The following is a 26214-nucleotide window of genomic DNA, read 5'->3' as shown; positions in this document are numbered from 1 at the left end:
CGGTGATGATGTACTACCCCCCTACCTAGTCCTAAAACATGGCGGATTCCAGCCGTGAGGCGGCTGGCCAAGTCCATGTCCCGGCGGAACAGGGAAGGTGTACGGAGTCTAAGTCTGGTGTTTATTCTTTAATTGTTTCTTAGGTATTCTCTGAGGACTTTACTTGAGATCACATCTGCTAGTTTATTCAGGACATTAAATGTGCCCTCTTGCCTGAGCAGGTGGTGCGTGTCGTTGTTGGGTAGTTGTTCCCTAAGTTGTTCTGCAGCATCGTCGAAAGGGGCACTCGTACACCACATGGTCTGGAGTGGCCTGCACTGCTCCACAGTCACACGCTGGTGTAGCCCGCTTCCCAAACTGACACAGATATGTCGGGTAGGGTCCATGTCCAGTAAGGAAGTGCACCGAGCCTCTAGTTGGTTTGATGTATGTGAGCTTTAAGCGTTCCTCTATGTTTGGAAGCAGCTCATGTGTTCTACGCGCGTTCCTCTATGTTTGGAAGCAGCTCATGTGTTCTACGCCCTGTCTCATCGTTATCCCAAAGATTCTGCCATAATTAAATCCCCCTTCTTTTAATGCTTGGTTTATCTCAGCTCATATCTCTGGTATGCTTACCACTGACTGTCACATCGCGGAGAACTGGAACCGCTTACTGTACCCTGTCTTTCGGGTCGTCGCGGAGCCGTTTGTCCCAAGGGACACCGTACGGCCTGCAACGCCCGACATTCTTGAGTGACACCATGCCAAGTACTCCCATCGTCTCGGTGTTCATCTGATTCTTGCCCTCTGTAAACGTATTGTCCATATACGGGCAATGATTAGGACGCCAAAGGACGTCGGTGCCCTTAATGGCTCGATTGTTTTTCTATCTCCATCCATTGTGCTTTAACTTGCACCATGTGAGCGGAAAAGTCACGAAGAGTTTATAACTGCCAATAACTTTTTATTTATTTATCATTAGTTTCTATTGTGTTTCACAGACTTTAAGGCCAAGCATGTGAGATGGTTCACACTTATGTGCGGAATATAGTTTGAAACAAAAGAAAGCTAAACAGAATAAATAAAAAAGCTATTCACAGTTATAGTCCCTTCGTGACTTTTGACCCAACCTCAAGGTAGAATGGACGGAGATACACCAGGTAGAAATCCAACATATTTTACTGTCAGTGATTGGTCGCATAACATCAGCTATTGGCACCCGTCAGAGTCCAAATTCGTGCAGATTCTTTCATGTTTTGCACGTGCTACTAAATTGTTAGTGTAAATGTGTTACGTCTAAGTGATGAGCATTCTCTCCCACACACCTGGTGCCAAGGTGTTAGAATTTTAATGGTCAGAGATTTACAACAAATTTTAAATCAGTTTTTAAATTATTCATTCTTTTATAAATAATTTGAATGTTTGGAAAATTTATAATGTCGGCATGTTTGTTTAATACACCACCACAGCTCAGCTCGTTCTGTACATTTCTCGATTCTCATTAAAATGCGGGCCCTTCATCCTGTGTTCTCTGGGCAATGCTCGCCAGACGGTTGCAGCGACAACACATGGTCGTTCAGATGAATTCCTTGGCAATGAAACCCGCGGAAATCACGCGCTCTTTAATTAAAGAGTCGCCTCTAAGACGTGCTTCTCCCTTGGTAACGCTGCAGTATGTCTCAGTGAATGTTTTATTTCCTCTGCCTTGCATCGCTTTATTAGTTCAGGCTTGCTGTAATACCAGTAACTGCTGCAAAGCAAATTATTCTGGTCCACTGCTGCGGGATCACACGTTAAGCTAACGAATCTAAAATTTATTGGCTACCTAGCATGCGGGAACATATTGCGAATCTTTCTTTCATTCTTTTTGTAAAAAGAAGATATAGCCGCCATTTCACTGTAGGACAGTTCTACAGTAAAATGGCGGTTATATCTTCCAAAGTATTTTATATGGCGGTGGCTCCATACAAAAGTAAAATCATTAGTGTTGCGAATCGTTACCACAAGAGGAGTTCTGATACAAAATCGCTTCGATGAATGATAGAGAAGGTGCAGTATGTTATATATAAAGTATCTGGCACCAGCCAAACGGTCTGCAGTTCATAATACCAGCACTGATTTTGAAGCATCTAGAACCGTAATAGATTTTCTTGTAATCAGAGGTTTGCAGCGTATTGAAAGTTAAAGTTACGAGAGTTGGAACTTTAATAGTGACAAATATTTATTTGTATGTATGTTGTATGTGAACCGGGGACCTATAAACGACGGAGAGGCTCCGTCCCCGCCGCAGTCGCAGTGGTCCACAACCCGACGACGACTACCGCATTCCACTTCACCACTCCGCCACCCCACACCGAACCCACCCCTATGTTTGCGTGGTAGAGTAATGGTGGTGTACGCGTACGTGGAGAACTTGTTTCCACAGCAATCGCCGACATAGTGTAGCTGAGGCGGAATAAGGGGAACCAGCCCGCATTCGCAGGCAGATGGAAAACCGCCTAAAAACCATCCACAGACTGGCCGGCTCACCAGACCTCGACACAAGTCCGCCGGGCGGATTCGTGCCGGGGAAAAGGCGCTCCTTCCCGCTCCGGAAAGTCGTGCGTTACACCGCTTAGCTAACCGGGCGGGCAAAATATTTATTTACAGCTCGTGCAAAATAGATGTGTGTTTCAAAGTTTAGCTGGCCTTCAAAGTAGTCACCAGCATTATGTATAACCCGTTGCCAGCAATGTGGAAGTCGTAGGATACTCTTAGCAGTGCCAGTTGTGTTGACAGTTCCAGCGGCGCGGTCTATTGCCTGATGAATTTCTAGGAGTTCGGAAGCGAATGCTGTAAAGTGTTTCCTTCAGTTTAGAAATCGAGTTGAAATTACGAGGGCTAAAGTCAGGGGAGTGCAGTAAGTGGTCTAGCACTTGGCAACCCCAGCAGTCAAAGAAATCAGTAACAGCTTGCACTGTACGTGCTTGAGCATTGTCCTGCAAAATGATGGTCAGGTCCTGCAGAAAGTGTCAGCACTTCAGTCTCTACAACACAAATGCGTACAGGCCGACCTCGTCTGTTGACTGACAGAGACCGCCGACAGTTGAAGAGGGTCGTTATGTGTAATAGGCAGACATCTATCCAGACCATCACACATGAATTCCAAACTGCATCAGGGTCCACTGCAGGTACTATGACAGGTGGGAGGCCAGAAAACTTGGATTTCATGGTCGAGCGGCTGCTCATAAGCCACATATCACGCCGGTAAATGCCACACGACGCCTCGCTTGATGTAAGGAGCGTAAACACTGGACGATTGAACAGTGGAAAAATGTTGTGTGGAGTGAGGAATCACGGTACACGATGTGCCGACCCGATGGCAGGGTATGGGTATGGCGAATGCCCGGTGAACGTCATCTGCCAGCGTGTGTAGTGCCAACAGTAAAATTCGGAGGCGGTGGTATTATGGTGTGGTCGTGCTTTTCATGGAGGGGGCTTGCACCCCTTGTTTTACGTGGCACTATCACAGCACAGGCCTACATTGATGTTTTAAGCACATTCTTACATTCTTGCTTCCTACTGTTGAAGAGCAATTCGGGGATGGCGACTGCATCTTTCAACACGAGTGAGCACCTGTTCATAAAGCACGGCCTGTGGCGGAGTGGTTACACGACAATAACATCCCTGTAATGGACTGGCCTGCACAGAGTCCTGACCTGAATCCTAAGGAACACCTTTGGGATGTTTTGGAACGCCGACTTCGTGCGAGGCCTCACCGACCGACATCGATACATCTTCGCAGTGCAGCACTTTGTGAAGAAACGGGCTACCATTCCCCAAGAAACCTTCCAGCCCCTGCCGGCCGGAGTGGCCAAGGGGTTCTAGGTGCTACAGTCTGGAACCGGGCGACCGCTACGGTCGCAGGTTCGAATCCTGCCTCGGGCATGGATGTGTGTGATGTCCTTAGGTTAGCTAGGTTTAAGTAGTTCTAAGTTCTAGGGGACTGATGACCCATAGTGCTCAACGCCATTTGAACCATTTGAGCCTTCCAGCACCAGATTGAACGTATGCCTACGAGATCGGAAGCTGTCATCAAGGCTAAGGGTGGGTCAACACCGTATTGAATTTCAGCATTACCGATGGAGGGCGTCACGAACTTGTAAATCATTTTCGGTCTGGTGTCCGGATACTTTTGATCACGTAGTGTAGAATTTCTTCTTTATTTCGTTCCAAAGGTGAATCAATACGCTGTTAGGAAGGTGATCATTTATTGTTTTGGCTCATCAGCGTAAGAACAACTGGCACTGATTCAGACTTAACCACTGTTCTCATACTGCTAGCTTTATTATATGCTTTGTGGGTAATGTTTATTAGTACTGAATACAAACATCGTTGCAACTTTTAGAGGAAGTAGGAATGGAGGTCTTTTTGCCCTTTATGTTCGCCTATTTGCGGCATGTCTAAGCTTATGTCTACTTAACGGGATTCCTCACAAGCTGCATTATTCATCCCCACGCTCAATACCCCCCCCCCCCCCCCCCGCCGAAAATGATCCACCAAGCGTTATTGACCGTACGGGATTGTTTCCTGTTACAGCCGAGACGCCCTCCTATCCTTAAAAAAAAAAAAAAAAAAAAAAAGGTGTTCGCAGTTACTCTCGTTCGTGCATTAATAGAGAGGATTTTTCGCTAACAGGCGCAGAGTTTGATAAATCAAGAAATGTGATTCAACGTTACCAATCTTGATTCATTCTTACACGCTTATACCGTACAATAGTGTTTAGAGAGACAGACACCCATAAAATACCAATGAAATTCGATCTTACGAAGCGCAACTGTTCAGTAACATATCGAACGAGTGGGTGTGTTTGGCGTGTGTTGTTTTTCAATATGGTCCGGTGGTGACTATTTTGAGACTTGTCCACGTGCACAGAGAGGAATGCTTAGTGATATATGTACACGATTTTCAACGTTAACTGAAACATACCCTACATTACGTCTCTGCCTTAACTACTGAATGAAACCAAAAAATGGTTCAAATGGCTCTGAGCACTATGGGACTTAACAACTGAGGTCATCAGTCCCCTAGAACTTAGAAGTACTTAAACCTAACTAACCTAAGGACATTACACACATCCATGCCCGAGGCAGGATTCGAACCTGCGACTGTAGCGGTCGCGCGGTTCGAGACAGAAGCGCCTAGAACCGCTCGGCCCCACCGGCCGGCAAATGTTCAAATGTGTGTGAAATCTTTTGGGACTTAACTACTAAGGTCAGCAGTCCCTAAGCTTACACACTACTTAGCCTAAATTATCCTAAGGACAAACACACACACCCATGCCCGAGGGAGGACTCGAACCTCCCTGACTGCAGCGCCTTAAACCGCTCGGCTGAAAAAATTAATACCATATCAAATGAAATGGTATCGAGACGAGATTATGTCCAGTTTTTTGACAACTGGATGTAGTCCACCGATGTCTGCGTGTCATTAGTATGTGATATGAGCAACGGGAGAAGGGTACTCTGTCACACAGCACGTGTCTTCACTCTGCCCGTACAGCGTTACACGCCAGCGCGCTGAATGCGGCTGATTGTGGCTCCGCGGGAATTGACAAACGGGACGCAGCCGACGAAGGGCAGCGACCTGCACGTGTAGCGATGCGCCTCGCCAAATTCCCTCCACTATGCACGTAATAACAGATATTTATTGTAAGAACATCTGGCCAACGTTTACCCGTAACAGTGCATCTTGTACGTCCTTCACCAAAAAAAGGCGGAAAGCTAGGCGAAATTAATATTTTCCTTCTTCGACAATATGCACTATTACCGTCTGAATAAACTGTCACAGCTGTATTTTTCACCATGAATTAAGTTTATGCTGTTTTCTTATGAAACCAAGACACGTAGAAGCTTAGTGCATAACGACGTCGAGGTCATTAGGGTTAGAGCACGAGCTCTACAAGAATGGGAAGGAAACTGACAGTGAATTTAAAGAATCATCCTGCGTTCAGCCCCAATGAGGTAGAGAAACCAGGGAAAACTGCACCAGAATGCCCGGATGGAGATTTGAACGCTGCCCCTTCCGAACACGACTCCAGTGTCTTGAAAATCGTGAATGTGTGAGATGAGGCAGTTTCTTACATTTGACTGACAGCATGGCAGTACTTCGAATTGCACTTCGTCTTTTCTACTCGTATGCACTTCATTCGACGTTCTTAGGATAATTTTTTGGACCGTGTTCGTAATCAGTGTGCAAAGGCAGAAGGTAATCAATAGCTTCTACTACAGCACCGTTCGTACTTTACTCTCGGATCCCTTACGTAAGGACATGAAAAGTCGTTGGTTAATTAAATTTTAGGGGAAGCCATTACTATAAGTGCTTACATTCTGATACTGAACGGTATACGTATAACCATCTCAAAATGGAAACATCCTGTTCACACGTTGCAGCCTGCGGTTTCTGTCCAGTTACTAACTCGTTTAACCTAGTTGCTAAATTTAAAGCTTTCGCGACGTATAGACTGTTCTATAAAATTTCTAGCGAGGTGCGAAACCTCAATAACTAGCTGCCATGATATTTCGACGCAAGAGTCTTCTGGGCATCTTCAGGTGTATACTGGAACGCATGCTTAGCGACAACTCAGTGCACTACACATACGCCGGTGACATTTTAAATAGGGGAGGTCAGATACTGTCGCCGCTATGCACCTTCATGTGGTCGAAAGACTATGCTGAAATATCATGGTAGCAAGTTACTATTATCCGGCAACCTGAAATTGCATGGAACGTTGAACTTTATCCTGGCTTCATATTTCAGAATTGCCTTGTAGTTCCGAATTTCAAAATAAATAGCACATTCTCGTTGCCTACCTTCTCCGATACTACTTTCAAATGATTAATTGCATTCAATATTGCATTATCTTTAATTTTAGATGAAAATTAATCCCTAAGAGACACATATTTTGCTGAAACAATTTTATTTTCAGGCTCAGTCGTAGACTTTTACACCTCTTACTGGTTTTGGCGCTTAACTCATCGTCAGAGAGCAAGTCCTATTGTAGCTCTTGAATAGTGCGGAATGTCGTCTTCACAAATTTTCTGCAGCTACTAGTTAAATATTTGTTTCGAAACAGGAAATAAGTATCCAACAGAACATTATATTTTAGCACTGACTTTACCAATATTTCTAATATTCACGTGGGAATCTTTTAATTCTTGTGTTTCATGTGTGGTTTAGATGCTGAGCGCAGCTGTTAAACAATGCAAGATGATTTGTCTTTCGGAGAAGGCTCACCGTCAAATGTCATCACATTGTAAGTTAACATACACTATGTGATCAAAAGCATCTGGACACCTGGCTGAAAAGTCTTACAAGTTCGTGGCGCCCTCCATCGGTAATGCTGGAATTCAGTACGGTGTTGGCCTACTCTTAGTCTTGATGACAGCTTCCACTCTTGCAGACATACGTCCAGTCAGGTGCTGGAAAGGTTTCTTGGAGTGCTGCACTGAGGATAGGTATCGATGTTGGTCGGTGAGGCTTGGCACGAAGTAGGTGTTCTATAGGATTCAAGTCAGGACTCTGTGCAGGCCAGTCCATTACAGGGATGTTATTGTCGTCTAACCACTCCGCCACATGTCGTCCATTCTGAACAGATGCTCGATCGTGTTGAAAGACGCAATCGCCATCCTCGAGTTGCTCTTCAACAGTGAGAAGCAAGAACGTGCTTAAAACATCAGTGTAGGCCTGTGCTGTAATAGCGCCATGCAAAACAACAAGGGGTGCAAGCCCCCTCCACGAAAAATACGAACACACCATAACACCACCAACTCCGAATTTTACTGTTGGCACTACAGACGCTGGCAGATGACATGCAACGGGCATTCGCCATACCCACACCCTGCCATCGGATCGCCAGATTGTGTACCACTGTGAACCGTGATTCGTCACTCCACACAACGTTTTTCCACTGTTCCATCGTCCAATGTTTACACTCCTTACACCAACCGAGGCGTCGTTTGACATTTACCGGCGTGATGTGTGGCTTATGAGCATCCGCAGGAATTCCAAGTTTTCTCGCCACCTGCCTAACTGTCGTAGTACTTGCAGTGGATCTTGACGCAGTCTGGAATTACTGTGTGATGGTCTGGATACATGTCTGCCTATTACACATTACGATCCTCTTCAACTGTCGGCTGTCTCTGTCAGTCAATAGACGAGGTCGGCCTGTACGCTTTTGTGCTGTACGTGTCCCTTCACGTTTCCACTTCACTATCACATCGGAAGCAGTGGACCTAGGGATGTTTAGAAGTGTAGAAATCTCGAGTGATGACGTATGACGCGAGTGACACCCAATACCCTGACCACGTTCGAAGTTCGTGAGTTCCACAGAGCACGCGATTCTGCTCTCTCACGATGTCTAATGACTACTGAGGTCGCTGATATGCAGTAGGTGGCAGCACAGTGCACCTTATTTTGAAAAAGTATGTTTGGGGGGTGTCCGGATACTTTTGATCACATAGTGTATATACATCGTTTCCGGGGCGCTTGGTTTTGTCCATTATTGTTCGATTCTGTTACATATACGGCTATCTCTTCTAAATTTAATAACAATATGAATCTGGTAAACTACGAACGAGCTGAATAATATGTTCGTCAATATTTCTGTAAAACGAGTTAGGTGACATCCGGGCCATTTTACAGGTGCAATAGCGTTATTTGATACATTGTTAACGTTATCCGGCGTCTTCCAAAAGGAATGAATCCGCACAGGCAGTGCCCTTCAGCACGCTGCAGGCCACCTGCCATCAGATTTACATTACTCCAATAATGGAAACCAGATCCTCACTACTTTAGGGACTGAAACCCTGTTATACTTTATATACTTTATGATGCCACAGTACAGACAGAACACACACATACAGGGTGTTTCCGTAAGAGCGTACAAAAGTTTAACAGGAGATAGAAGATGCTCCACTGAACAATATGAGGCAGGGAACCTGAACACGGAGAAGCCAGCTTCAGGAGATAATAGGAATAAAATCATAATACTGCGTACATTATTATTTACATTGGTTACAGTTAACTGCAAATACGGTCATTGACTCAATGAACGTACCATTTGTAAAGTGTCTTACAAAATGTGCTGAAACTGACCGCCATCGACCATAATGCAAGCATGACATCGGTGAAGAAGATTCTGAGCCCTCTGAGATTATATATATATATATATATATATATATATATATATATATATATATATATATATATATATATATATATATACGGTGTTACAAAAAGGTACTGCCAAATTTTCAGGAAACATTCCTCACACACAAAGAAAGAAAATAGGTTATGTGCACATGTGTCCGGAAACGCTTACTTTCCATGTTAGAGCTCATTTTATTACTTCTCTTCAAATCACATTAATCATGGAATGGAAACACACAGCAACAGAACGTACCAGCGTGACTTCAAACACTGTTACAGGAAATGTTCAAAATGTCCTCCGTTAGCGAGGATACATGCATCTACCCTCCGTCGCATGGAATCCCTGATGCGCTGATGCAGCCCTGGAGAATGGCGTATTGTATCACAGCCGTCCACAATACGATCACGAAGAGTCTCTACATTTGGTACCGGGGTTGCGTAGACAAGAGCTTTCAAATGCCCCCATAAATGAAAGTCAAGAGGGTTGAGGTCAGGAGAGCGTATAGGCCGTGGAATTGGTCCGCTTCTACCAATCCATCGGTCACCGAATCTGATGTTGAGAAGCGTACGAACACTTCGACTGAAATGTGCAGGAGCTCCATCGTGCTGATACTGTAAATAGTATACGTAATACGTTTCTACAATATGCTGTTTGTAAATTAAAACAGTCTTTCCTCGTGAATTTCGTCTACAATTTACTTATGGTGGTCAACACTTTTTTTAAAAGTTCTGAAGTCGACAAGGTTTTCCTCGTTGTTAGAAGACATGGACACTGAAAAAACTTGTTTCCAGTTTCATGCCTTCCCATTTTTCGGCTTACAGAAATCTGCTTTTTCTTTTGTAACATTTGTGTTCTTTCCAGCTCAGTACACTTACGTAAAACTTAATGCTAGTTCCTTCCATAGAAAATTTTTTATGGACGTTCACTTGTTTTGCATTCAGCACTGTGATCTTGTGTGTCCATTTATTTTTCGTGTGGGTTGTGATTACTGCTAACGTCACGAATGTCATGTTTTCAGTAAAGAATAAATTTCTTTTCTTTCCGCTAATGATAACAAAACTTTTGGTCCTTAGACTACCGGTTTTCAGTATACTTTCGTATTCGTGTGTGTGTGTGTGTGTGTGTGTGTGTGTGTGTGTGTGTGTGTGTGAAAGATGTCGCCTTGAGAACATGTAGAATTTCACACAAATTTCATAAGGAAAAACTGTTTTCGATCTATAAATAACAGCTTGTATAAACTTATTGTATTCATTATATTTACAGAAATTCCACTGAAGACGATTTTAAATAGGGTCAAACGCGTAAACTGCATAACGCTTAAGACGAAAAATGTTTTAATTTATGTATAATACCTATGCGGAAGACGGAGATCCAACCAATTGTATTAAATACATTCGTACAGTGCGATTCTGCGGCGCTTGAATTAACTGTGTTACTCGAATGTATTTTTATCTGAAATATTTAAGTTTCTTAATGTCTGATAAGATCGTTTTATGCGAAAAATTATGAACAATAGTAGAAATAAGTGCATACACACGAAACAAGAGTCCTACCGCAAATTCTCAATGTTATACCTCCGACCATGAGTCTTAGCGAATTCCCACTTTAATTTGTATTGCGGGTGCCTGCCAAGTTTAAGCCTGGATTAATTTCCAAAGTAGGTCGCCGACTCGGTAAACTTGAGGCCGTGAATTATGTGTTTGTGTTATTGTTCTCGGGTGACCTACATTCCGGTGTTCTCTGAACGTGTATTTCGGCATTCTCTCGTGATTAGCTGCTTCGGTAGTGTCGACGCAAAGCGAAACGACTAATTTTACGATTACCCTTCCCCTCAGACGGCAGCTTCTTTTATCCTATGTACGCCTCACATTGATTCATTTCTCTCCTTTTATCAACAACTGAAGCCTTGTATGAAATCGTCACAATAGCAGCTTGTAAGGTTTCCACGTGGGGCCCCCGATGAAAGCCGCAGGTGGAGACTGTCACACAAAGCTCAATATTCAATTTCAGCTGAGATGTCGAATGCTCAATGCCGTCGGATGCGGGCAAGTATAACCATCCTCGTTCCCAGTGTAGCAGGTGCCTTCAGCGAATCAGCGTCCTTCTTTAATTGGTGGTTTTACACAAACATAGGAGTTGCACGTTCCCCGCTACTAGTTTCACTGAAAAGCTTCTCTAGCACTAAACATCTTTCGGCCAAAATTGCAGCAACTTTACAAATGACCATTACAAGATATAGTCAACATATGCTAGAAAGTGTTCAACTATGTACCTCTACATCCGATTTTGTTCCTATTCTGTGCAACGTGGGATAACTTAATGACTACAGACCCTTGCATGACACGCACATGTCTTCTTCATTCTGCACCTGTAAAGTGGATTAAATTGTCTCCAATGACACGAAGATTAATCCTGTGGGGAGAAAACGAATCTCTCAAGTACGCATAACAACCTTCGAAATGTGTGAATTTACTCTCATCCCCTTCGACTGTGCTGTGAGGGTAGGGAGAAAAGAAGAAAGCGTTTTGTTTGATTTAACTGTTCCACTTGCATTATGCCGCAATAGAACAGGAAATACAGTTGCAGAAAAATAATTCATTCGCTTCTGGTTGGTTGGTTTGGGGAAGGAGACCAGACAGCGTGGTCATCGGTCTCATCGGATTAGGGAAGGATTGGGAAGGAAGTCGGCCGTGCCCTTTCAGAGGAACCATCCCGGCATTTGCCTGGAGTGATTTAGGGAAATCACGGAAAACCTAAATCAGGATGGCCGGACGCGGGATTGAACCGTCGTCCTCCCGAATGCGAGTCCAGTGGCTAACCACTGCGCCATCCCGCTCGGTCATCCGCTTCTGTAAAGTCAACGTAATTGAATTGTACGTAACTGAACCGTAGTCGCATTTGTTTTATCATTGTGCGATATTATGCATAGTCTAGCAAAAATGCAGGGTAGATTCATCATTGTTGAAATGCTTAGGTGTTAAAGCGGCTTAAATGGCCACATCACAATGTGAAATTCGTGATGTGTTGTAATGTTCATAAAAACTGAATGCAGAAAGCAGAACTGTGCATCTGTAGGTTGTTGGTATCTACATAAACTTCTGCAAAACATACTTATTCAGAAAAAAATGTTCATCCTATTTTCTGAAACACTACTTTTGCAGAAAATCTTTTGTTTAATCCCTTCAGTGGCGTGGATCGATCAGAAATTGAATTCACATGTTTCCATGAAATTCACTATTCCACAAGCACCAAGTGTAACAAAACCAAAGTCTATACACGACAGAAGGAATTTCATGAGACCTAGCCTATTTTGGTAGTTTTATAAATCACAATTTCAGACCACATGAAATTTATATCTCTCTCCTCTTTAAATATTATTTTAAGAAGCGCTTACTTAGTTATATTACGGTCTAGGTTTATATAATTCAAATCTAAATTTTTGGTGCGTCTTATTATTGAGATTCAGGGCTGGTGCATGTTAAAAGACACGAAAGCATTAAGAAACTACTGGATCTGTTATGACCTACTAGACCTCTGTAGGGGGAGGTGGTGTTACGATTATAGGCACTGCAATAGTATTCTAAGGGAACCTATTAGGTTCCTTTCTGAGTATTCTGATGCAATAGCTCCATATCTAGCAATCATATACAACCTCTCGTTCGAGAAACTGGAAAGTTGCGCAGATCACAACAGTACACAAGAAAGGCAACAGAAGTAATCTGCTAAATTGCAGTATTGCAGTAGTATTCTGGAACATTATGAATTTCTTCGAAGAAAACTATCTGTTGACACATACAATAAGGATTCAGAAAACATGGATCTTGTGAAACACAGCTGGCTCTTCACACGATATAATGAGTGATATCGAAAGGGGATTTCAAATTCCTCGCAAGAGGCACCTAATCAAACTGCGTGCTTGTCGAGTATCGTCGCAGTTATGCGTCTGGATTCGTGATTGCCTGTCACAAAGGTCGCTGTGTGTATCAACTGATGGAAAGTCATAGAGAAAACAAAAGTGATGTCTGGCATTCCTCATGAACGTGTTATAAACCCACTGCTGTTCCTAATCTATGCAAATGTTTAGGAGACACTTTGAGCCATCCCACTACATTGTTTGCAGTTGATGATGTCGTTTACCTCCTAGTAAAGTCAAAGAAGATCAAGACCATCTGCAAAATTATTTAGGGAAGATATCTGTGTGGTGGGAAAAGTGGCAGTTGACTCTAAATAAGAAAAATTGTGATGTTATCCACATGTTACTTGAAGGACCCGTTCAATTTTCCATTACACGACTAATCACACAAATTGAAAGGCTGTCAATTCAACTAAATACCTGGGAATTAGAATTACGAACAACTGAAATTGAAATCTTATCATAGAAAATCTTTTGGGGAAGGCGAACTAAAGACAGCGTTTTATTGGCAGAACACCTAGAAAATGCAACAAATCTTCTATAGAGTCTGCATACTTATGCTTGTCCGTCCTCTTCTGGAATACTGTTGCGCCGTATGGGATGCTTACCAGATATGATTGACGGTGACGTCGAAAAAGTTCAAAGAAGGTCAGCTGGTTTTGTATTATCGCGAAGATAGGAAGAGAATGTTAGGGATATGCTTCGCGAGTTGTGGTGGTAACATTAAAACAAAGGAGTTTCTCGTTGCGGTGAGATCTTTTCACGAAATTTTAATAACCAACGAGAAAATATATTGTTGACTCCCACATACACAGGGAGAAATGTCCATCGTAATAAAAGAGAGAGAGAGGGGGGGGGGGGGGGGGGGAATCAGAGCTCGCGCGGAAAGATTTAAATTTTCGCTTTTCCCGTGTGCTGTTCCAGGGTGTAACGGTGGAAAAATAGCCTGAAAATGTTCACTGAACCCTTGGTAGGAACGTAAATGTGAACTGCACAATAGTCGTATTGATGTAGACCCCGATGAACACAGTGGAAATCGCATCTTAACCATCACAGTACGGCTTCCCTGAATCACTTCATATGGTTTCAGGAATGGTTCCTTCAACATGGCAATAGCGTTTTGTTTTCGCCATTATCACCCTATCGAAGTAATTTTCTTCTTTAAAGACGGGGTCCTAAATTCTACGAGAGAGTGCTGTAAAGTAAAGGCTCTGAATTTTCATGTGAGGCTCTGAAAGCTTCTTAACGAACTTTTATTAATATTTTACACCTTTAACCTTCATGTCTACATATTTATTTTTCAACGTAGTCACCCTGTCGACAAACACATTTCTCCCAACGATAGACCAGTCACAGTAGAATGTTTGACTTTGTTGACGGAGCCACAACTCCACTTGTGCTTGCGCTGCTTCATCACTATCAAAGTGAAGTCCTCGAAGGTGTTATTTAAGTTAAGGAAACACATAAAAATCGGGTGGGACCAAGTCGGGGCTGTACGGTGGCCGATCGATGACCGTGAAAACAAGGCGTCAGATTGTGGCAGGCGTCGCAGCGCTTGTGTTTGGTCTGGCATTGTCATGCTGAAGGATGGCTGCTCCATGTGTGGGCGAACTCTTCGAATTCGAAACTTGATTATAGCGCGCTGTTTCTCACCCTTCGACATCGTTACGTAATACACCGCCATGTTACACGCTACAATACGCAGCCCTCTAACAGCGGAGCTTGTAACTTGCGGCAGTGGAGCGTTAAGGTCGACCGAGTAATATGCGTGACATGCAATACCCCACCCGGCACTGAAAACAGAATAAAAATTCTGAGGCATTGCTTTCTAGCGCTCCCTCGTAACTTCTCTTCCCAGTTACACATAAAAAGAAGGCATTACACTCTTAGCTACAATATTGTACTTCAGGTACGGTAAAATAACGCCATACATCACATCCGTATTTCGATCTGCGATCGATACAGAAGGGTACAGAAATTATAAATCGGGCTTGAAAATGACAATGAATACTTCCTAATAGAGAAGATACCGCCAGCGTGACGTCCTGCTTTCAGATGGAGAAAACGTCGCTAAAGTCGGGAAAACGACGGGCTGCAGTCGCGGCAACGACCCTGCTCTGTGAATGAACGCAAGCTGAAGGCCGGCGTTAACAACCTTCCGCCACCTGAGCCCTCCGAGATGCTGTATCAGCTGTGGGTCGATACCTCTCAGGACAAAGGCAGAATGGCCGGCTCAAACGACACTTAAGGTGCCTCAGCGCCGCAAGTAGAAGCACCGAGGCGATTCGTTGCTGTCTGTGGCCATGCAGTCTCACGTAGTGACAGATGGGCCTGGCTCGAGCAAACACTTGATAACTTATACACACTACAAGTTTTGTGGTAGATTCTTTTATGTGTGTCTATTTTTTGTTTGTCTGTTGTTGATGTATTATGCTCGCAGTAAAAGGTCGTAACAACGTGATAAAATTGTCTCTGATAGTGCTGTTTAAAGAATTACTGTTTGTTGCGCGTATGAAGAGTGTTAGGAGAGACGGCTGGATATTTTTAGCAACTATTCATACATGAGATTGCAGGTTCAAGTGCTATTGTCCATGTCTCTGTCTTCGAACAGAAAACTCTAGTTACCCTTAGTTACGAGTAAACCACAGAGAGAGTAATATTCCGAGTCAACGATATAATTATCATAGAGTCTCTCAGATAAAGTCATTGCCACTTAGCTTTCTCACATTAGATTCAGTACATTACATATTTATTACACTACGGTTTCTTTCATGCGAATTACGCCAGCATTTCAAAAATTTGTTTGTTTCAAACCCTTCTATACAGGGGCCGTCCAAAAATATCGAACACCGCGAGTATTGCATGGTTGAATATAAATGCACATGCTAGCCAAGTTGCGCTGTTGTTTTTGACCACGAACGAAACCTTTGCAATGTCCTCAATACGTTGCAAGTGTCAACCGTGATCAGAACAATATTCTGTGTAGTTGCGAGTGCATTATATCAGAGCTAATGAACTATAACGTGGGAAAATTGTTGGTGCCCGTATGCTGGATGCTTGCGTAACCAAAGGATCCGAAGTATTTTGTGTTTGAAGAGGGTTTATACTGCTTACAGCGAAAGCGGAAGAAACATCATCCGTTAACTCACAACGAAGACGAAAGTGCGTGTTAGGGCAAACACGGCGCCTTCAAACAGCCCGCCCTCGTGCATAAGAGGCTAGAGTAAGTAGAAAATATGTTGAATGATCGTTAGAAACGTTCATTGAAGAGTTGAATGTCCCACTTGCTCCATAAGTTGAGAATATCAGGACGAGCTGGAATTTCGAACCCACTCATCAGTGATGTAAATGCTACAACAGGAAAATGTGGAGCCGAAGCCATAAAACCTGGGCTATGGAGCAAGGGAAGAAATTCACTTGGTCAGACGAACGTTTTTTTCACACGGTTTCGAATTTTTGAGCGAGCTTACGTCATAAGAGTGCAAATTGGCTAGGTTTCGGTGATGATTTGGATAGCCTTATCATGGTATTCTGTTGGCACCATGGTTACTCTGCAAGGTAGCATTACTGCAGAGGATTATGTGAACATTTTGGCTGATCAGGTCCATCCGATGGTACAATGTTTGGACTCCAATGGCGATCTGTGTTCCAAGGAGACAGGTCCCCTGTTCACACAGCTCGCATCATCCAGAACTAGTTTAGTGGGCACAAGGATGAATTGTCGCATCTCTCCTGTCCACCACAGTCACCAGGTTTCAATATTTTTTAGCCATTGTGGTCTACTTTGGAGAGAAGGATGCGTGATCGCTATCCAACTCAATCATCATTCCCTGAACTTGCCACTACTTAGCAGGAAAAATGTATAAGATTTCCTTGAAAGCCATACACGGCCTATATTTATCCATTCCGAGACGACTGGAAACTGTTTCGAATGCCAATGGTTTTCCTACAAGCATTAGTTACAGTAATGTGTTGCGTTTTTGGTGTTCCCACATATTTGTCCAACCTACGTACATTTACATGCACTACGGGAATTAGCTCTGTGGTTAATACACTGAAGTGGTAATACACTCAAGTGGCTAATACATTGAACTGGGAGGAACAGTCTTCAAATACCGCTGGCATCTTGATTTAGATTTTCACGGACGGAGAGCTCTGTCCCTGACATCAGCGATACGTTAAGCTATATTTTTTCCTTTTCGCTGCAATTATTGCTTAATATTTTGTTACCAGAAAATGCTTCTTAAGTGTTTTTTGTCGCTAAAGGATTGAGTATTGCAGAAGAGTATTACGCACCTCGTTTCAATGAGACACGTGGGGTATAATTGAAATGCAAGGGTTGTAACACATTACGTAATGAAGTACTGGTCAGAATGGAGTTCCAGGTTGGGTTTCAACTTATTTCAGGATAGCTGTGGTATGGTACATTACTAGCGAATGTCTATTTTGTTTACGCAAGTAGTAACAACATGGATATATTTTTAACGATAGTATGAGGAGACCTCAAAAAGTAACTTTCGCATTATTGTGGCAGGCCAAGTAACAATTACTGAATGCTGCACTACACATCAAAATGACACAGAAACATGACACTATTTTCCAACATAGTCACCAAGTATCTGTGAACAACGGTCGGAAAGTTCTACCAACCGTTCAATTTCTCGACCATGGCAATACGCTCCTTCTTCACGTAGCCGTTCGAGAACCGCTGTGTGAACGTCATCGTAGTCGGAAAACCTGAAATTGCTGCGAATTAGTTTCCTGATAGGCTGGACATTTTCGTGTGTGGTCGGCGGTCTTCGTTCCCGACCAGTCTATGCGCCCTTAGTCAATTTGTTGGGACCATTTCACTACAGCGGGACGCGACATTACACTTTGTCCATACACCGCCAGAAGTTCACGGTGAATCTGTGTACAGTTTAGACGTTCTGCCTAGAAGAATCGTACTGTCCCTTGTACTTCAACTTTGGAGTGCGTTTCCAGCCGCCGGCCGGAGTGGCCGAGCGGTTCTTGGCGCTACAGTCTGGAACCGCGCGACCGCTACGGTCGCAGGTTCGAATCCTGTCTCGGGCATGGATGTGTGTGATGTGCTTAGGTTAGTTAGGTTTAAATAGTTCTAAATTCTAGGGAACTGATGACCTCAGAAGTTAAGTTCCATAGTGCTCAGAGCCATTTGAACCATTTTTCCAGCCGCCGCACCATTTCACTGCCACACTGTGATGCACCTCTTAACTGTACCGTAGCAGATCTGTTTCCACGAAACACAGAAGATGTACTCTCTTCCAACAATACATCACTCTCGCACAATGGTCCTAACTAGCGACGACATGTACATGAGGCGATAAAAAAGTTTCCGTTGGAGGGCGTTGCTGCAGCGTATATGCAAAGCAGCGCGACTGCGATGGGGGTATATAAGCACAGACAGGTTGGCGAGGGATTAGTGCGGTATTCGTGTCTTTCCGACGTGCGTGTGGTAAATGCGGAAACGAAATCTATGGCGACGTTACTATCAAATGCGTAGAAACAGGACCAACGTGCTGTCATTTTATTGGCTGCTGATGGACAAACACCGGTAGATATCCATGGAAGAGTGAAACATGTGTATGTGGCAGCAAGTCGTCCCCTCGCCCCAGGAAGTTCAAAAGCCAGCCGGCTGCTGGAAAGTTGATCCTCACCCTGTTCTTCGATCACCGGGAGTCATTGTTTAATAATTTAAAGGAACATGATGTCTCCATGAGTGCGGAACGGTACTGCGCAACGCTGGAGCAATTCCGACGTCAGTTAAGGCTCAGCGTCCGGGAAAAGTGCGAAAAGAGGTGCTGCTGCTTCATGATAACGGTCACCATATCGCAAATGTCGGAACGCAGAAGTTATGTGAACTCAAGTGGAAGACGCTCGAGCACTCGCCTGTAGTCTTGATCTCTCATCATGCGATTATCAAGCCTTCGGTCTCTTAAAAAAGGCTTTCAAGGATCGACAATTCCAGTCGGGCGAGGATATGCAGCAACCAGTTACGGATTTCTTGAGGGAGCAAGACAATAGTTTACCAAACGGGTATCTTCAACCTGGTACATCGGTGGTATGACTGCCCCAATGCTCACGGCGATTTTGCCTGATTGGCACACCGATTCTGGACTGTACGGCTTTCGATACAGAAACATTTTGATAGCCGTTTACATAAGGAAGAGCAGAAATACTTGAACAAAGTTTTCTCTTATTGTAATGAATGACAGCCTGCTTTAAATGTGAGTAAATACAAGATAATGTTCATAATAAATTAATAAATCCCGTTGTTATAGGATTACAAGATTAGTTTGAACAGGTGAAGCATACCACATCCTATAGATATTCAGGGGTAAACGAAGAAGCGATAGGAAGTGAATGAACATGTAGAGTCAGTATTAGGGTAGACGAATGAAAAATATTAGATTTGTTGGAAGGGTTCAGGGAAAGCGCGATGCATCTGTAAAGGAAATTGAACATAAGACGCTACTGTGATCAAGTCCTTATTCGAGTAGTCGTGATGCCGCCCGGATAGCCGTACGTATTGGCACGCCACAGCCGGGAGTCGGGGAAGCGCTGGCCCTGGATCGAACGCACCCGGCGGATTAACAGCGGGGTCTGCTGTTCTGGTCAGCCCGGATTTGGTTTTAGACGGTTTCCCACATCCGACTAGGCGAATACCGGGCCGGTATCCACGTTCCCAGTCACACGGTTCCCCAACACCTCGAATGTTATTTCCACTTGCCCGCGAAAGGCAATAGTCCCGAGTTCGAGTCTCGGCTTGGCTAACAGTTTTAATCTTCCAGGAAGTTTCACCTCGAAAGTGTTTGCATCTGGCCTCTATCACTATACTGCCAAATCCATATTAACGTGGCAACCCCTGACGATACAGGACAAGGCCAGGAAAATAATATTCTAGTAGTCATGAGAGAATAAATCGAACGGTTCGGCATAGTCCATATGAGACTGTAATAGAGATGCTAGGGGAACTCAAACTGGAATCTTTGTAAGGAGGGCGATGTTGTTTCCACGAAATGCTGCTAGGTAAATTTAGAGAGTCGTTATTGTAGGCAGACTGTGCGACAGACATGCTGCCACAGTCATAAGCATCGCGTAGGATCCATAAGAATAAGACAAGAGTGAGTTGGACGCGTACAGAGATATTCAGTTGATCACTTCTCCCCTGAGAGTATACAATTGGGATAGGACGTATATTTGGTGGTATTGGTAAGAAGTACCCTCTGCCATTGTGTACAGAGGTTTGCGGAGCATGTATATAGATACAGATCTACCAGCCAGTTTGTGTTGCCCACTATACCACTGTCCATCAATAGTGGATTGATAACAAGTACTGTTAACTTGAGTAGATTAATGTCAAACTAACCAGGTCAGCTTTTACGCACATAATAATCGCATTGCTTATGCAGACGTATTCATACTGGTCGGAAATCAAATAATGCTGTGAAATGGGACAGCGGATTTTAATTCACTAGAATACTGGTGTAATCCTATCAATAGTACAGTCCATTACGATGCGCACTGCACATTTAGGCTATCCGCTAATGTGTTATTACACAGCAGCAGAAAGCCATGCTTCAAAAACGACGGTTAGATCGAATTTCATCGAATTAAACTGTTAACGAAGCTTTCGATGATTACAAATATAACTTAGGGAAATACTGCAGATATTAAATGTAGACACTAGGAAACTTTTGAATATTCTAAATATTCGCAGATTTCCTGATGCTGGGTGAAGATTAAGTTGAGTTAGAATCACCTTAAATGTCGACGACAGTAAAAGATCCGTAAAGAATAGGTTTTAAATCTACATACAAGGAAAGTAATGCAACAAGTTGCTTGAGAGAGATTAAAAAAATGTAGGAAGCGACGTTACCCTTATCGTCCTGTCTGCAGAGCTGTCATTTGAATCGGCTGATGGGGAGGGAATCGGACATAGTCTCTTCATAGGAACCATCCCAGAACTGGTTTAAAGAAATTAAGGAACACCTAAAACATGATGGCCGCATGGAAATTTTAATTACGCTACTTTTGGAAAGCAATACCAGTTGCCTTAACTACCGCTGCACCTCTTTCGGTAAAATATTCGGAAAGGATATTAAATAGGAAACAGTGTGTATGTACAGGGCTCCTGGATTTTATTTAAATATTGTATTAACAGAACTATAACTGAGTAGTTTATTACTCTTGCATTTACTGTTAATATGATTATGGTAAGCGATGAAGAAACTCGCAAGCAGTGGTTTTGTAATTAATGGAGCGACCTACCCCGAGTGGAAGGACAAATACTCGCCATTATCATGACGTGAAATGTGAAGAATCACGTAATACAGAATCGCATAAATAATTGCCGAATGTAAATTACCACTGTAATGATTCAAGTAGCTACTGTTTAGACAGTAGTGGGGCCCTTTTTAGATTCTATATGAATGGCCTTATGGTACAAAAAGTTCAACATTTGTTGTCATAGAATATTGAAGATGCTGAGAGAAATGGTTCAAATGGCTCTGAGCACTATGGGACTTAACATCTGAGGTCATCAGTCTTCTAGAACGTAGAACTACTTAAACCTAACTAACCTAAGGACATAACACACATCCATGCCCGAGGCAGGATTCGAACGTGCGACCGTAGCGGTCGCGCGGTTCCAGACTAAAGTGCCTAGAACCGTTCGGCCACACCGGCCGGAGATGCTGAGAGTCTCAGTTAATTCAGCTAGATATTCCTCCTGAGGGTAACACGCTGAAAATATCCCTGTGCTCACGAATACGTGAGATGCTCAAATATTATTTGTAGGATTCAATCGCACGTTCAATAAGAGAAATAATGGAGAAGATTGGTTTGAGCAAGTGGGGCGGGAATCATTTTCTGCACGTCTTACTCGGACATTGCTACTTACACCCAGCAACGAAACACACCCAAGGAAAAGCTTGTACGATGGCGATGAAATGAAGTGCTGGGCGTTTCCTGCCTTAAAAGTGTACGGGGCAGCCAAAAAAAAACGAGACCAAGGAAAAAAGTAAAATAAACTGTTTATTATTTCAAATGCAATCTCCGTAACTGTTAATACATTTATCCCACTGTCAGACAAGATGGTAAATGCCTTCATGGAAAAATGTTTTCAGTTTCCTACGGAACCGTGATTGTACCCAGGTATGCGTCTCTCCGTCCGTAGCAAATCGACGGTCACTTACGTCTTTATTCAGCGCTCGCCTACACGTTGCCAACGTTGTTTCGAGTACGATGCAGAAGTTTTGCTGAAAAGACCTTACACATCCTCCATACAGTCCCGATGCGCTATCCTCATTTGTGGGGCCCTGAAGGAAGACATTCGTGGCCGTCGATTTGCTTCGTATGAAGAGCCGCTCGCTGGGTACAAACATGGTTCCGCAGGTAACGGCAAACATTGTTTCATGAAGGTACTGACCGCCTTGTCTCACAGAAGGCTAAATGTATTTACACTTACAGCGATTACGTTTGAAATAATAAACAGTTTACCTACTTTTTTACCATATCCCTTGTTCTCATTTGACTGTCCCTTATAGCTTGCTCGTTAGGACACTGAATTCCTGTTTAGGAACATCGGGGTTCTAAACCCCTCATTCACGGAAGCTGATTTAATTTTTCTGTCGGTTCCCTGTATTATTAGAGATAAGTTACTACCTTCGACAATTCACGGCCGATTTCCTTCGCCTCCCTCTTCACATGAACTAATTATTCTTCTTTAAAGACCTAATTGTTGACAAGACGTTAAACCATGAACTACTTTCCTGAACTTTCCAAGAGGACCTGCAGCTCACAAGTCAAAAGTTGGTATGTATTCAGTCGATCCTGACAGGTGAAGTTAGGAACATACAGGGTGTATCATAATTAATGGTGTAAACGCATACAGTTGAAAGTACACGATACTAGAAGCAAAAAAGTCTCAGTAAACTTAGGGTCCAGAATGCATACCTCAAGAGCTATGAGCAATTTTTCATCGTTGATACTGTAAAACAAATCTCTTCTACTGCAAGTTCTTTGCTTTTCATATTTTTGGAACTGGTAGTATGGACCAAAACAAGAAATAAAGTCCAGTAAACATGTGCTCTAAAATGCATCCCTTAAGAGCTATGAGCACTTGTTCATCTTTGCTACTTAGAAACACAACTCTTCTACTGATGAAGTGCTCGTTACTTTTAAGGTATGCGTTTTAGAGCACATGTTTGCTGGACATTTTTTTCTTATTTTGATCCATACTACCACTTCCCAAAGTATGGAAAGCAAAGCACTTGCAGTAGAAGAGATCTGTTTCACAGTATCGAAGATGAAAAATTGGTCGTAGCTCTTAAAGGTATGCATTTTCGACCCTATGTTTACTCAGACGTTTTTGCTTCTAGTATCGTGTACTTTCAACTGTATGCGTTTACGCCATTAATTATGATACACCCTCTATATTATCACAAATCTAGCGGATAATTCATAAATTTTGTATCGGTGACTAATGTTATAGTAGCCTCTACTTCACTTTGCTTCACTCTGACCATACATGGAGCGAAGCGTTTGAACTCCGTCTGGCAAAAATACGATTCAAAATTACAACCTGTAATCGCTGAATTTAAGTGACACGGAGGCATATTTCCAATAGCTTGCACGCTCATATGAATATGACTATGAAAATTCAAAATTTGATCTTCGTCGTGGTGAAGAACCGTTCAGTAATGTAGCAGTGCTGAGTGGAAATGAAGGTACTCTATGAAATACTGTGAAAGAGCCCAAAGGTAAATGTGTCAAACCGCAAACAAATCGTAAGTCGGTCAAAACAGCACATAACCGTTATTCTTCTAGGTGAGTATTATTACTTTGAAAAATCTTACTTTCCCTTGATTTATTAAAACTTAAAAGGTTTGGAGATCTCATTTTTAACTACGAATTTCTAAATAGAGCTGTGATTATTTTTTTATTAAAAAAAAGAAAATACACAGGATAAATATACGCCATCAGGCACAAATGCATGATATATTTCGAGTCTCTGGGTCTTAGAGGTAGGTACTGTACAACAATAAAAGAGTTGTTTTGGCAATCATATCATACACAACAGAACTGGTGTAAGTTCCACGAAAGCATTCTGCTAGAAGGAAAGGACTTGATGATGAACTCAGAGACCGCGAGATGCATGTGCACCTTCAATACGCGTTCACGAATTGTGGCTAAGGGCGGATTCATATTAACGGGTTTCAAAGAAGACACTGAAAACTTTATAGTGGGATGAAATACATTAAAATGAATTGATGAGAAAATCAATAGTTACTGGTTTTTGAATGCCTAAGGGAGAAAGGGAATCTAAGGGGTCCGTACATAGATAATTGATTTATAAAGCCTGGGGGGCCACAGGTATTACTCTGCACTCATAACAATGAGAACTGCAACTGCATCAACTGAATATTAAACCAGATTAAACGAAGTTAACATTTTACGGAGTGGGATACTAAAGTCATATGCATTGAATCCTTACAGAACTGGTTACATAACCATGATGCAATTTCTAATTACTCTACCAAGGAAGAGAGACGAGCAGGCACCCAGAGAGAGAGCAACTCTGCGAGTTAGTGGAAATGCTTCGCGTGTAGTCCACAGTACCGCAACAGACAAGACTTTTCGTTGTTCATATTTCAATTTGAACGGTTTTGAAAAACAGATCTTAAAATATCTGCAACCCTTAAACGCGAACCCAAACTGGCAGTAACAATGAGAAAATATCGTCCGTTTCCCTGTGTCTCGCAGCCAGTTGCCCTAAGTTCAGGAATGCTCATCCCTCGGCTAATGGCTAATCTCGGACGAACTTGCGTTTAAATTGTTTTCACTGTGGCATTACGGTACGAAGTGGAGACAGCCGCGATCGGCCGCTCGATCAGCAGGACAGCGCCTACTCGTCATCGACTTCGTCCAAATTTACGGTGTACGCAGGGCTTGGCCAGAAATTAAAGTGACACGAGGTGGACCTCCAAATGGCCGAACTTTTAGAAAAAATTGTAGTTTTGGCGCGGGTTGGCGAGGCACTACTCATTTATATTGACGTAGTTTCCAGGTAGCGGTTGGCGCAGCGTAAAGATCACAAACCGGTAATCCGAGAGTCGTAGGATCGAGTCCATACACGGAAACTTTTTCCTTCTTTTTTATCGACAGGTAAAGAATTTGATCAAAAGAGTTTAAAACTGCTGTTACCTCATCGAGAGAGGAAAAGAAATCGAACACCAAAAAGTCTTTACCAAAATTCAGTCCGTTGTTATCACCAGCTATGCTCACCAGTATTTGACGAAATTACTCGTGGTTTGCTAACAGATTGTGCGATGAGAGAGAACCTTTAGTGCATGTAAACCAAGTCTGTTTTTCGATAATAAGTTTAAAAAAAAACGTATCGTTACAAAAATGCGGTGTTTATAACGCGTGAAAGACGCTGAAAAAATTACTGGTTCCTCCGTTTTTATGATGAATAACCTCCAGAATGTCTAAATTATCAACTGTAAAATAATAAAAGTTTCTAATTTTACATTTGATGTTCTCCTGTACCCCTTACAACCCCTTCCAGAAAATGTATTTGCAATCCCAAGTTTTCTTCTGCCTTTCTTTTCATGCCTTTCATGAAAATATTTATCAATAAAGAAACGTAGAAATTGAAAATAAAAAAATTTCCCCACATAGGAACTCGACCCAACGAATCTCGAATTACCGTTCTGTACTTTTTCCACTGCGCCAAGCGCCGCCTGAAAACTAAAATAACAAATGGCTGATGAGCCTCCCGCAGCGCGGCAAAAATGGCTTTTTTTTCTAAACGCTTGGTCATCTGGAGCTCCCACATCGGTCACTTTAATTTATGGTCAAGTCCTGCAGGTACCATAAATTTGGAAGAAATCTGTAATGACGAACAGACGCGGTCTCCTTGCAAGTATATGGGAGGGTTCGCCGGTGGCCCTCAGAAGTAGCCGATTGCGAATCGGCGCTTCATGAAAGAAATCATCTCACATAGTGTTGCTACCGTGACTCCCTAAATGCTGAAGATGTGAATAGTTGTCATACTAAGTTTTTTTGTTTTGTTTGGGGTTTAAGGGCGCTCAACTACTGAGGTCATTAG

Source organism: Schistocerca americana, chromosome X, assembly GCF_021461395.2.
Source record: "Schistocerca americana isolate TAMUIC-IGC-003095 chromosome X, iqSchAmer2.1, whole genome shotgun sequence".
NCBI lineage: Eukaryota > Metazoa > Arthropoda > Insecta > Orthoptera > Acrididae > Schistocerca > Schistocerca americana.
Note: the sequence above shows the minus strand (reverse complement) of the source record.